The sequence below is a fragment of the Trichoplusia ni genome, chromosome 14, assembly GCF_003590095.1.
Source record: "Trichoplusia ni isolate ovarian cell line Hi5 chromosome 14, tn1, whole genome shotgun sequence".
NCBI lineage: Eukaryota > Metazoa > Arthropoda > Insecta > Lepidoptera > Noctuidae > Trichoplusia > Trichoplusia ni.
The window spans coordinates 8133035-8146542 of NC_039491.1; the positions used below are offsets into that span (position 1 = coordinate 8133035).

The 13508-nt window shown below is 35.0% G+C and overlaps 1 protein-coding gene across 1 annotated transcript in view; it reads right to left on the reverse strand.

Annotated features, from left to right (window-relative positions):
• The window catches only part of LOC113500475 (poly(rC)-binding protein 3), a 172659-nt gene that overhangs the window by 21944 nt on the left and 137207 nt on the right, over positions 1–13508 (reverse strand). The window contains exon 4 of the mRNA XM_026881288.1: positions 2515–2556. The gene's annotated coding sequence lies outside the window, so the exon portion shown is untranslated. The remainder of the gene's footprint in view (positions 1–2514; positions 2557–13508) is intronic.

Consider the following 13508-nt stretch of genomic DNA (forward strand, 5'->3'; position numbering starts at 1 on the left):
GAACGTTTGTGCAGCCTCCTTATAATGTAAGAAGAAAAAAAAATATGTTTAATGACTTCTTTGCTTTTGTGGCCATGATCATTTGTTGAAAAGAAATGCAACGAAACTTTTTATTTATCGTGTCTATTAGATTGTTTCTAAACAATGTTAAGATATTAGAATATGTTTTAAAAATTTTAATCTTGTGAAAATGATTCTTTGTCGGTATCGTCAACCCCGGGAAAATGTGATCAAAACTCGTTGCTTGTCAATGGAAAAGGTCTTTGCTCAGCAGGATTTAGAGACATATTAGTTATCGTATGTTAGTAAATATTAATCAATAATTATGTGCTTTTATATTAGAGGTTTTTTAGTTTAACCTCCGAATACCTACTTCTTACATACGTACTTCTCGTTAACAGTAAAAGGGGATAGGTTTGTGTGGTCTTAGCAATTCAGACATTCTTATATAATTAATGCAAAACTTTAGTAGGTACCTTTGTAAGTAGGTATTTTCTCTCTTGGTGCCTGTCTAAAGTTTTCGATGTTTTGCAATCAACGGATTATAACCTGTGAATTACAGTAGATAGGTACCTATTTTTACTCTACTGTATCATCTCATAAATATTGATGCACATACTCGTAATCATGTCAATAATTTTTGAACCTTCAAGAAGAATTGAAATCAGACGACTTGATTTTTCAAGAAATTTGAACATTAATCGCTCCAAACAAACCTATTGGATTGGCTGGCATACAATTTAACTGATGAAACTAAACGTGAATATTGGTGATAGATCGTTACGTATGAAATATGAAAAGTAATGGATCAAAAGCGCGTCAGTGGAACACATAATGTCCTGACAACGGTCGCTGTGACCGACAATTTATTAACAACGGAATACTCGCATGACGCGACAGCGAAGCCCGGAGCTGCCCTTACCGCGGCGTTTAATTTTAATGATGGCGACACTGGATATTTGAGTTTGGTTGTCGATGGTCGGGTATTGGAAAGGTGATACGAAATATTGAAAAAAGGTGGGAATTTACCTACATGCGGACGGAGAGTTATTTTTTTTGGATTTAAATGTTTGTGGTAAACAATTTTGAGCTGAAAGCGAACATGTATTTGAAAATTCGCTGGTAACCTAGATTACTTGCTAAACGTAGTTTCATATTTAATTTTCGTAGTCTTAGACTCGGTTTGAAACTTTTTTTATTCATCTAACATATTCCTACAGGCATTTCATTTATGATACTCAGGGCACTTATCCACTTCTACCGTTACGAGAGACCAGAAACAATCAATTAAGATTCTTCTAACTCGTATATTTCTTGATAATGTCTATATCCGTATTATAATAATACGGATTATCCGTCCGTGTGTCTACTGCACTAACAACAGACGCTCGAACAGATAATCTTGCGTGGACGGATCAGCTTAAGTGGGCTCCATTGTCGTTTGTCTTGTGATTAGGTTGCCCCCGGCCGTCCGTGTAGGTACGTGCTTGAGGTAATTATTGTACGATACCAACTGTTGTATCTGTATAGGATGACCCTTGAGGATTAGAACTTCTGAGAAGTATTAGGATGTTGCAGTTAATTTGGATCGAAGCTTGATAAGAAGAACTGGGCAATTAGACATCGCTTTGAAATCGAAAAGGAATATAAAACTTTAAATTGTAAGGGATAGCATTTCTTTTTGACAAGTGACATGACTGTTATTTGTGAGCCCAATATAGACTTTAACTCATTGGAGCGATTCAATAGCGTTAGCTTCGAATTAATGTCACTTTTTCTACAGGTCAAGGTTACGTATATTATCATAGCAAACTGATCCCAATAAATTGCAACGAAAAGCGATAAACAACGTTTTAATAGTAAATGCAAACGCCTAATGTATTACCATTTATAACTACATTAATACGAATGTTATTCGGTTATTTGCACCTTACTAGACATTGAAAAGTTTACGAGTAGCGTTTCGCTCGGAAAGTGAAATACTGCTCCACTTCGGACCGTTTTAATCCTTGTTGCGGCTTACATTAATATTTCCGTGTGACATATGACGTGACAGTGTTGTATTTCATATAAAATTTACCAATTTATCCTTTGAATTGTTTCTAGAGAACCGTTACACGGCATAAAGAGACACATAGATAGGGATTACTCGAGTGTCCATCGTATGTATGCAAATTTATTCGAATATCTCGTGTTCAGTTCGTGATAAAACTCGAATAAAAATACGGCAAACGAGCTATCACTTTTATGCATGACTGGTGTATTATACGGGTAAAGTAAGGGTTTTATTAAAAATATAATTGATTTCGGTTCAAAAACTCGTAAATGTTTGTATCAATTTGTCCGTGTTTTGGTGATCGCTATTTTGTCTATTAAGCAATATGGGAGATTGCGAGGGCAATTATGTAATATTAAAGGGGTGTTTATTTTTGTACCTCAGCCAGTTAATAGCTCTATCTAACCCATAGCTACGTTTTAGTCTAATTAGTCTAAATAAAGTGTGTTTACACTTACATGTTAGGTAAGTCCTTTTCACTGCGGTCCTTGGAAAGAAATCTGAAAAGAAAAAAGAACGTTATAAGAAATCGTTTTGCATACGTTCTAGATCACAAGAACGGTTGGTATCGTTATATTTGTATTTGTGATGGCAAATCGTATCAGTAATTTGTGGACCTATTCACAATTTGATATCCAATTAGGGCGGAATATTTTGCGAAGGACCTTTCTAAAAACGTTAATTTTGGCAATTGAGCTGTTTGTAAGCAGATTGATCATTTATTGCTTACATTTATTAGGGGTTAGGTTGAAATGTGTACGTGACCCGTTTGATTTAAATTTGAAATGATCTCATGCAGGAAATTGTATGAAATTTGTGTATTAATCGTTTCATGTCTCGAGGAGTGGCATATTAGTTAGTTTCTTCATCTAAATGATGTAGGAATTACTTTTAAAACACCACGAGATAACTAACGTGGTATATTGTAAAATAAAGAATGCTTATTCTAGAGATTTCTATTTTATACATAATTTAATATACAATAGTTTTTATCTTGCGACTTTTTTAACGCACGCAAATGACGCGACCTATATTTTTTAAACCAGTCATTAAAACTCCAATTGTTTTTTTTTGTATTTCTTTAGTATTTTTATTCATACGTAAAAGATGAATCGTTTTACTCACGCGATCGATAGTTAGATAAATTATTTTCCTCAATTCCAAAATTGTTACACATAAATGTAGGTTTATACCTTATTGAAAAGAGGTCTTCAGATTCTAGTACCGATAGCCCTTAATACTTCTTCAAACTTCGGCCTTGTAAAGGGGATTCAAACTTCAATGTGATTAAAATTTCCCAGCATTGAATAAAACTTACGTAAACGTATAATAATGCTCTGTTTTATTAATATTGTACTTTACACGTAATCTTGTCAAGCTTCATTAATTAAATATACCGAAGCAATCAGTACCTGTACAATGGAATCTTAAGGTGAGTCTATTGCTGTTGTGGGAGCGAGATGGCGATACATCAGTGTCTCGCTTACACGATCGAATAAATGCTGCTTAATTTATTTAACAGGCATAACACGCCCAGTTTGCGTAGTGATCGTTTTCTCTCCAACAATCTATTTAAATGGATATTAGAATAATTTGATGTATTTATACGAAAATACTGAATCATATAAGAATATCAGCTGAATTTCGGTTATAACTTTCTTTTAATTAAAATATTCTGATAGGCTTGTGAAGTAGGCAAACAGTTTGAAAGCAAGAAAAGCTTACAATGATCGCTACTTGAGTCGGAGGTCTGAAACCAATTAAAGTTAATAATCCTCTAATACAGAGGCATCGTCTTTTAAACGAACTCTCAGATACCACTGTGTTATCTAAATGACAATTTACTTTTGATGCTGGGAGCCCGCGGTATGTTTTTCTGATGTTAATTTCCGATTTATGATTAAAAGTAAATGGAAATCTTTTACCTCTCTCAACATAGAGAGACTAATCTTTTGAAGTTCATTTTTTATCTATTTAGTACTATGTGTAGTAATTTTAGTTGTATGGAACCTTATTCTCTCTGTTTCTTATGTCACCAGAGTTATTTCATGACAGGTGACAGCTAGATACAAAATTTTCAAAACTGGTTTAAGCGACGGTTGTTATATTCATAAATTAAAACCTATTTGTTCATCTTTAGTTCATTTGTAGGGAAACTTTTGACCGGTTTTATGTTTGTATTGTAAAATATTTATTCATCGTTACTGTCTGAAATAAATAATTGTGTAATATTGTGAAAGACCGTATTATTATGTAGTGCAAGTAATTAGGTAATGTTTATTTAGTTGTTTTACTTTTCTGAGAAACAAGTTATTAGCTTTGTTACGACAAGGTACCTACCATGTTTAAAATCCAGCATGGTTTTCAAGGTAATCCTTCACCTATAATATATAACACAAGGCCTTTTCTTATTAATGTTGTAACGGTTTATTCACGCGTATTTATCGGGGTAGCCCGACTAGTTTCGGACCCAACCGGAGTCCTTAATCATGAGCAGACGCGGCGGGATCGCGAGTCGAAGAGTTCGACTTCGGTTGGGTCCGAAACTAGTCGGGCTACCCCGATAAATACGCGTGAGTAAACCGTTACAATATTTAATAATGAATCATTCTCACGATAGTTACTATCAAAACACAAAGCCTTTTCCCAGAACTTGCTAATGACTTACAGGAAAACTGTTTCTGTTTGAGCTAGTTTGACATTTAACTAGCAATATCACTTCGTATTGCACGTATCAACATATTGATATCTTGAATTTCCGCCTGATTCAATTCTGTGCGGGTATTATCTGAATATTAGATTACATAGTCAAAGATGATACCTAGAGCTAGGTAAATAGATGACATCTCTGATAAGCTTATTATTTGTGCTAATGAACGTGGTTATTAATGCTAAAGGGTAGAGCTAGAAACCGACCCGATTGCAACTAAGGGCTAAAGAAATAGTAAAAACTTAACAACGTGAGATGTTTTAAATGTTATTTGAAGTCGTCGTCTTACGTTTTTTTTGTCAAAAACATATTATTGCCTATGTATACAAGATATATCCCCACAGTTAAGACATTACAATAAGAAATACCATAAGATGTTTATGTTTTTATTCAATCCGTAAATTGTAAGCAAGTCGTTGTGACAACCTTAATGGCTTCAGAAGTATCAACAATTTACAACACAATATCAGAAATGACTCAGTATCTTTTGATTGATAGACCTTTGATCCTTAAAATATGATTTCTGAGAAAATAAAGACGAGTAAGTACATAATAAATGTATTTTGTTACGATTGTGTATTTATTTTCTTGTCTATCCAAATATTCCAAAGGTTGTTTAAAGGAATCTGGTATTGATAAGACTGACTATCGCGTGTGTTGTATTAATATTAAAATAAATACTTTTGCTTAGATATTATTTTGTTCACTGGACTTTCTTTGCTGATTTGTAGATTCAATTTATGATCCAATAATGTATTAAGTACCGAAACTTTTGTTCAGTTTGTTTGACTGGTAAAACGTAAAGTAGAATTTTAGATATAACAGTATATGAATTTAAAATTTACATTAACAATAATCATCTGGCCTTTGTTCCCATTAGGGACTTCCAATGAAATGAGGGTGGAGAAAAACATGTTTGAAGAGCTTCTAGAATCGCATCATTTCCACCAGCCCTAAACAGACTTCAATTATTAAAGCGGTTGAATTAATTCCTCAAAAACATCCCCAGCTAGGCATTAGTGATGGCAAGCGTAACTCTGATAAAGCTGTCAGCATAACCTATTTCCGATCTACGTACAGCAGGAGCCCATCCAACATACAGCCGCTGCCGAACATCTAACCGCGATCGAACGAACGATGTTCACAGTACCGTGATTTTGTTAACAGCCCTGCAATATACGGCGAAAACAAACACGGATAAAATATTCGTTAAAACGTTGTTTTGGTTCACGCCTCAGGACGTGAACGTAGCAATTATATACCTGCGTATAGTCGTATATTATTTATTGCGAGCTCGTTGGACCATATCGCGAGAGGCCGTTGTATAGCGTTCAACAATATTGGAATAGTTCGTTAGTGTTTGTCTTTCCACGGCTGCAGTGAGCGCTGTCCGGTTTCGGTTTCAGACCCCAGTCAAATGTGCAGGTCGTAAGGGGTGAGCCTCAGTGGATATTGTTAGGTATACGCCTGTTTTACTTGATACAGTTGCTTTTTGTTTTTTATTGGTATGGTATGGTTTATTGGAAAGATAAAATCTGTATAAAAGTTTTTTGATTTCAAATGGTTTTGAAAAGAACTATATGATTTCATGAACTTTAACCCAAAAGAAAATTTGACTGTTGATTGACATAACAACTTCAACTAGTTTTTGTGACTGCACGAAACATTTAGAGCAAAATTCATATGTTGCCTTTAGACAGTCCAAAAACTCATCATTTGAAAAGTTAATAAATGCGGTATTATTGCTTGGTAACTGTCCATGTCCGTGCTTGTATGTCCCCACACTTAATTGCGAACGAGACCGGCAATGACGGGCGAACATAATGACTTGTTCGCTGTTAATAATTTACTGATATTCGTACCTGGGGGGTCTTATGAACGATAACTGCGAGATTGTATCGCGTACTCCATGAATAATGAATCGTAATAAAGACATCCTTTTGACCGAATTATGGAGGCTGCAGTCAATCTGGACCAAGAATTCTGATATAATTAGGTCAGTAGCAGGGGCGTGACTCCATAATATTTAATGGGGAATAGGCTAAACATTTGTTTAGTCTGTCAGGCAAATTTCCAAAAAATATTGGATCATAAGCATCCAATAAAAATATGAAATGAATGGCTTACAGTGAAATAATACCTCCTATGACGTTTTCCAATGCGCTTTTTTCTAGCAAGTGATGTAACTAGCACCCTCTACCATACATTTCATCATCTTCGGTGATTTTAATATTTCTAACTTTTAAATAAATTGATGATGAAATGACAACAGATGCGACAGTTATTATTAGCTATAGTTAGCTGTATTGGGTCAATTACTACCTAAAGCCTGAAATTTCTACTTGGTTGCTTACTTCACAAAAGCTCTCAAAATAGGAATGCAGGCTAGATGCAAACTGAAATACCCCGAATTTCCTCACTCCCTTAGTCCAATGCTAAACAACCAAAGGGAGATCAAACATAAGACTGATGCTAGAATATCTGTGAATATGACGTAGTAATGTTGTATGTAAACGGGGTCTTCATATGGAGTGGATGCCAGAGACAAATTGTTGGCATGCTTGCGTCTCTAGAATCGCTGTTGGTACCTACATGTGTAGCTCTTTCAAGTATATTAAGGTGTATGTTTATTTGGTATAGAAGCTGATAAACGGTTACCGAAATTCGAAGAGCTCGTAGCTAAACTACAACTGCACAAGCTTATTGTTCACAGATTAAGCTACGCTTGATACGGTCGGTCAGTGGATGAGTTACCATAATAGTCATATCATAACGAGTTCTTCCGTGTTTCGGAAGGCACGTCAGAATCTAGAAAGTCTGACAACCAGTCTGACCTGGAGGTATAGTGTTGACGGGTACTGGGTTGAGAAGGTCACATAAGCAGTCGCTCCTAGTAAAACACTGGTACTTAGCTGCATACGGTTAGACTGGAAGCCGACCCCAGCATAGTTAAGGAAAGGCTAGGATATAAACTGAATTCAGAAAAAATAAAAATAAAAAATCTATGCAATATTCCTAATGATGTGATTTAGAACTAACGGTTCTGAATTGTCTTAATATATATAACTAAATATTGTCCCAACGAAATGGAGTGGGCGACCCCGACCAAGTCTCTTTCTTGGTAAGTAAATCTCTCCAAGCATATTTTGCTCAAGATAATATGTTTAAAACTTATTACAAGTCATCGAAATATTGTTACAAACTTCGTTGGAAAGTTTCGGAGTATCACGAGTGGCTCTTCCAAATGTTAGAATGATACTTTACATCGTTTTGCCCTGTTTCTCAAATGCTGGTTGAAAACGTATATTTCGGGCGGATTTATGCGTTGTTGAAATCGTATTTCATAAACACAGTCATTATAAAAATCATGGATTTCACCGAGTTCAAGATCAAGAAAAAGATTTTCCCCCTTAAAACTCATGTGTTTTTTGATATTTTTCGTCAAATTTATTTGATATTTCTTAAATAATACTATCCAGTATCCATCATTGCAACAGTATCAGTTACCTAATTAACTCAATACATATCGAATAACAAGTACTGAGCTGTCATCAACATCCGACAACCTAGATACAGGCTATCAATCAACCCTCCAAAATAGTGTTGTCAAAACATTTGAGCTGATATAGTCACAACACTAATTACGTTTGTACACGTACATGCTTGCAAGTTTTAATTGCTTCGTGAGTCGCACGACTCATGTCATTCAGGGTGTATCTCGCTTCATAAAAGAACCCTGAGACTCTGTAAAGAGATGCAACGCCAAGTTTATGTAGCCTAGCAAAAATTCACAACGGTTGCGACGGCGCCTTTTCAATTGGAATACCTTGACATGCATGGGGTAGTTTTAAATAGAATATTTAAGTACAATGCTTCGGGATTCTTATGGTCCGTTTTCTGTTGTTTTAGATTTTGTGGCCTTGAGTCAATCTTAAGCTTGTAGTTATTATAAGGTTTAACTTAAATAAGATGAATTGATGTGCTATAAAAAGGTTGTAAAGTTTATTATTTAACCGCATTCATTTAATTTTTACAATAAATTCACTCTTTTTGCCTCTGTTGAGTGCATTATGTAGTTTTGTTACTGATCGATTCGGTGGTTACCAGTCCATCCGAATTCGCCCGACAGAGGCCATAAGCTTAACTTTGTGCCCAAAGGGTTGCATGTTCGATCCCCTCGTAAAACAAATATTTATATGGCCCGCAGGTATTCGTTTCGACTGTTTGTTTGTACATGTGAAATTTCAACGGTTTCTCCTGTCATGATACAAGGGAAAATTTGTTTTACTGTAGCGGTTTTTTGAACAAAGAAAGATGGTAAATAACATTATCTTAATTTTTGTGGTTTAAATTTTTACTTTTATAATTAAAGGTCTCTTAACGTTATTCAAGATATTGCCATTTTTTCACTTGCAGTTTATGAAATGAAAATTGTTGTCTTTGTACTCATGAAGGTTAGAAAAAAAACCACAGATGGGTGTTTTAGTTTTTCAAACACAGATCAAACCTAGTACATCTAATACCAAAACAGTAAATCGAAGGCGATATGAAACAAACACTATGTTTTTTCAAAAATGTTTGTGTGCGTAAATCAGATTAGGCTACGTTAACTATAAGTTTTGCGCATTAAGTAAATACGCAGGTATTACCACACAATCCTACTAGATCAATGCATTTCCATCCATCTACGACGCTGTCATCCCACTTTCAGTTTTAATTGATGGATGACATTGAAATTGGTCTAATGGACTGGACAAGCTCAGTCTTTCCTTTATTGTTACTTGCGGAACAGATTTGTTAGCGACCTTGAGGATTTCATGATCACACACTTTTTTCTGTTTAGTGCCTGTACTAAAAACTAAACTTTTGAGTTCGATGTTTGAAACAGAATTCTGAATAACGTAAAAAAACCATGATAGAACAAAACATTTTTAAAAAGCTGCAATCGATATTCTAAATTCAAATTCAAAAGCTTCACAAAATAAAAATACAAACACCAAAAAGGAGAGAGACCTGAAACCTCATTTCTAATTATATATAAAAAAAAACGTTAACAATCGACGAATAAAAATAAGATTCCGCAATCAAAACAATTCAATCACTCAACACAAGACCTGCATTGAAACGAAAACATAACAGTTATGACAAGCTTCAAAGGCAGCTCGAATTTATATCGCTGGTTCCCCACACCTACGCCAGCGTTGCACCGGCAGATTGTAGTGTTTAGACATATTTCCCCGGTGTAGAACTCTAATATCCCGGAGTGAGGTAATCCGATTATACAGGAACGTAGCAAGAAGGGTAGGCCGTCTTAACATGACAACAGAAGTCAGGTGGCTTTGATGAAAGAGAATACTTGAACGCACATCGAATAATACGTTTTGGATCCACATTATTAATTTAGATGATCTTAATGTTTGTTTAAAATGTGGCTTACTTTAAGTGTAAAGGAATTTGTTATTAAGTTACACTTCCATTCAAAAGAAACCACAATTTTGATACAACGCAAGGTTTCAGAAGTTTAGGTTTGGTTGGTTTAATAAAAAATCTGGTACTCTAAATCGAGTAAGAAGGATAATTGGCTGAAATGCCAAGTTTGAAGAAATCAACAATAACCTCAACTCATTCCAAATATCAGAAAATTGGATAAGAAGAAGCATCTGCTTCGAATATATAAAAAAATCCTTAATCTTCATAAAAGTTGCCCAGATTTCACGAAAAGAAGACCCTTGCTAAATTGTAATAGAATAATAACAAAATATTCATTAGGTCTGTAGATAATGGATTGATACTTTACTGTGTGTTTTGTTTACCGATTATTTTGATTCACATGGTTTTTTCGAGGGAAAATTATTTTCTTAGGATTAAATTTATGGTATACGTACCTATATTTCTGAAATACGACATTATCTGTATGTATGAATTTCTCTCTTCCTTGAATATTTTAATCAGTAGTATTTCGCTATCTGCATGGGTATCTCTATGGGAATGCCTGAATTATTGGGTCAAACATATGCAGTCCTTTTTCTAGGTGACAATGATCTCGTAAGTTTTAGTGGGTTTCTCTGCTGAAATTATTCACATGAGTAAATATCAAGGCCAGTTCACCTACATACGCTACAGAGCACAAGTTTGGCATAACCGTACATATCTCAAGTCAATTAATATTATGTGGTAAAACATTCCAAACCGTCGGCCTTGTCAATAGCTTGACGTAGGTGCGACGTGCGTGCGGTTGATTATGCTTGCTCGAGTTTGAAACATAGGAATTTCCACTCAGTTCACAACGGTAGCATGGTCTTTGACAAATTTCAGAAGTCGTGTTACTCACACATGCTCAAACGCCAAGTTTTCGAATATTGTATAGCCCGGTCGTGTGTTTCGGAAGAATCCTTGTTTATAGAACTTTGAAAATCGAGGGAATTTAATTTTAGTTTAAGAACATGAGGCATGCATGTGATATGGTTACGACAATCGAAGCTTTGTTCTATACCGAGCCGGCTAACGTTACAAAGTTGAGCTCATAAAATATTTAACGCCAGTGTTCGAAGAACGGGTAAGCAGACTGAGAATGTAATTTCCACATTTCACACACAATACCAAAGGAACTTAATATTGGGGGAAGTGTGTAGTCAGCTAGTGTTTTTATTTGGTAACATTGTTCAGACAAAATCCGCGCACCGATAGCATTTTATATCCGCATTAGCATGAGTAGGAATTATACATATATTATTTAACTTACTACTCTGGCTGTCTGAATTAAATACAAATTACAAGTAAGTTCCAAAAATACGCAGGCTCATTTCAATCCTGAAAACGGTAGCTTTAACTTATATTGTGTAATCGTGAAATGTAAATCCCTCGGATCATAGGTGACGGGACTAATTATATTCTCAGTCAAAAAGTTAATTTCCCAAGTCTTGATTAAAACGTGGGTAAATTGGGCTTGATTTATTTAATTTGCCCGCATCCTTTATCAATGCTTACAGACAGTGCCTTTGAACTCGTGTAGAGCTGTCAAGTAGACTGAGACCTTACTTATGATTTAATTTTAAATACTTATTCAGATAGCAAAGGTTTGTTCATACTTGCTCTACAAATATGATGGATGGATTGCCAAGAATAAACACTTCTTCAGAAAAATTTGAGCAGATTATTTTGTGGCTAGTGTAGGAGCGACTCTACATACATTAATCTCGTTTGGTTTGTAATATAAAAAATCATCTGTATGATTATCTGGATGCTGATAAATCATGTAACTATTAATTTAAAACTAGCCCTGTTTTGTATAAATAGATTTAAAAAAGCAGATTTTCAGAAGAGAGGCAGACAGATGATGGCCTTAGTCATAAGATTCCATTATTACGCTTTGGGAATGGAGCCTTAAAATAACTTATCCAACTTAAAACAAATTAATGACAAATATCACTTCAAAAGCTTCGATTGAATTACATATTAGAACGGGTTAGTTTCTTTAACCACAATCTTAATACATCACACGCTATTACTATACTGTATTCTATGCTCTACATTCACAATATTTCGTTAGCTAGAGCAATATCAGTGATTCACACTGGTGTTAAACAAAAACTTAGCGTCATCATCGCGATACGTGTCCACATCAAACAAAGCCTGCTTTAGTGGGCCGCAGTTAAAGGTCGTAGCTGTGCATATTTAGTGGTAGTTTGCGAGCTCATTGCTACAACACTAATCTGTTTTCATTTGAGTATGCTAGTTGAGCGAATGGAAATTAAATTGGGGTAACGAAATAGATACGCGTGTGATTCCACGTGTCTGTTTAATTTTCCGCGATGTTCAGAAAAAAAAGTTGTTATACGGTATGAAAGTTTATATTATTACTAGCTCATGCAGCAAACATTATTTTGCCATACAAATGAATTCCAGGGAGTTAAAAAATAAAATATGGGGCACGAATAACAGATGATCTCAGACCTACTCAATAGGAACAGCATAGGAATCGGTCGAGCCGTTTTGGAGGAGTTCCATTACGTACACTGTGACAAGATAATTTTATATATTAGATGGATAACTGCTTCAATAAGTTACTCTTTGAGAAAAAGATGTAAAACATTTATTTAGCACTGCGTAGGTGTTAACGAAATTCATTTAGAAATTAAAGTGAGAGAAATTTATTTTTACTCAAAATTTTGTTAATTATCCCATTCAATAACTGAATTTTTCATTAAGTTAATACAAAATTCAAGAACAATATACAATGCACACTTTTACACAAGTACACAATTCCAATGTTAAGTTTACTATTACGACTCCTAAACACTTAAGCACTTTTTACCTTTAACAATACGACTCCTGCACTAAGAGGGTAGGTTCGTTTGTCGCGAGGGTGTCAGATGCACAAAGAACACCTACTCACTAGGTAAATACTAAAGACTCCTGTCGGGAACGGACAGAAGTCGAGGTAATGTGAAGAAATGTGTGTTTTGCGAAAACGACCGGTTTGGTGCCTTCCAAACTATTGACCACTTTCTAGTTAGTTTAGTAAGCAAAACTGGAAGATCTGAAAGATATGATTCAATAAGTAATTTATCGGGTTGATTATTGGGCTAATTAGGAAGCCTACTTTCACTAGATAGGAGACAGTTGTGGACAAAAAATAATAAGAAGTTTTTTATTTTTTAGGGTTCCCGCACAAAGAAATTCAAAGACATCCAGACTCAGGAAAAAAAGTCTTGGATCTCAGAAACTCTTGTATGACACATG